Raw genomic sequence first — 1,519 nt, forward strand, 5'->3', positions numbered from 1 at the left:
GTTTACTCCGTGGTCTAATCTCCACCTCTAAAATCAGCTCCCTACTACAAACCAGATGTCCAGAGATGGCGCACAGCTGGCATCTTAGAGGGACCGCTGCTAACCTGAACAGACGGGGGAGTTGTATATTTATTTCTGTGTGAGTCTGTCTGTCTATCTATCTATCTATCTATCTATATCTATCTATCTATCTATCTATCCATAGCTTACCGATGTGTCTGTGAGTGTAACATTGTCACCATCAATATAAACTCCAATTGTGCTCCACAGTTTCCACCAACATTTGGATAATTGGTAGCGGTGATGGAAGATGATGCAGCGTCGTCAGTCTATAAGTTCCTTGCCCATATAAGTGCATGCTGGCACTTGTAGTGCAATATATGTGCAGTATACATGATGTCCTCATCATTAAATAATTAAATATTCATACTACCCCCATATGCTATTAGTGGGGGTTAATTCACTTATTGAACAGACAGAGGCTGTGTCAGCCTGAGTTTGTTTGTTTGTTTCAAGTGTACACATCATTTCAAATAGCAAAGTAAGAATTATACAAGACTTGAACAAAAGGAGAACAGAAGGGGAACATTCTACCAGAAAACACAGCTACACAAGGACAATATTCAGCATTCACCTGCAACTCCATATTTCACTCCTGAAGTTTCTATCCTTCCCTGGCTGCAAAGCTTCACATCTCAAGAACTCTGGGCCTGATTCATTAAGGATCTTAAATGAAGAGGATTCTTATTTCAGTCTCCTGGACAAAACCATGTTACATTGCAAGGGGTGTTCTGTTTTGCACATAAGTTAAATACTGCCTGTTTTTTCATGTAGCACACAAATATCAACTTTAAATTTCAGTGTACAAATAAGCCATCAAGTATTTGTGTGCTACATGAAAAAACAGGCAGTATTTAACTTATGTGCAAAACAGAACACTCATTTGCACTCTTGCATTGTAACATTGTTTTGTCCAGGAAACTGAAATAAGAATCCTCTTCATTTAAGATCCTTAATGAATCAGGCCCTCTGTTCTGAACTCAGAACTTATTTCCTTCTCACCTCTGTCAGTTTATTTCACTGCAACATCCCCTCTGTTTAATCAGTCAGCTGCTCTAATTGCTCAGCCATTCCCTCCCCCTGCAACATCTGGTTCAGTCTTCTATCTAATCATTGTATTTTCAAGCCTACCCAAGGCTTTGCTGCCATCACAAGTATGAGGAGTTGTAACTGAGTCTGAATTGGATTTGGCCCTCTCTCCAGGGGCGAACGGAGGATTGTCGGGGGGGGGGTTCCCCCCGACCCAAAAAAAACCCACCCCCCGCGAGAGCTGCTCCGTTTCTTCAGCGCTGTCCTATACAGCAGCCGCGGCGCTGTCTAAGAAGCCTCCGCGGCGGTGCTGTATACACTACAGCACCGCCGCGGACGCTTCTTTGACAGCACCGCGGCTGCTGTATAGGACAGTGCAGCTATAGCGGCCACTTAGTTAGCGCAGGGGGGGTTTCTGGAGACTCAGAAA

General features: G+C 43.5%; 1 long non-coding RNA gene across 1 annotated transcript; it reads left to right on the plus strand.

Annotated features, from left to right (window-relative positions):
* Nucleotides 1-427, plus strand: LOC142151329 (uncharacterized). Its single transcript, XR_012691179.1, has 2 exons — nt 1-139; nt 271-427. It is a non-coding gene; the product is annotated as an uncharacterized LOC142151329 (long non-coding RNA).
* The last annotated feature ends 1,092 nt before the right edge of the window (nt 428-1,519 follow it).

The sequence above is a fragment of the Mixophyes fleayi genome, chromosome 4, assembly GCF_038048845.1.
Source record: "Mixophyes fleayi isolate aMixFle1 chromosome 4, aMixFle1.hap1, whole genome shotgun sequence".
Taxonomy (NCBI): Eukaryota; Metazoa; Chordata; class Amphibia; order Anura; family Limnodynastidae; genus Mixophyes; species Mixophyes fleayi.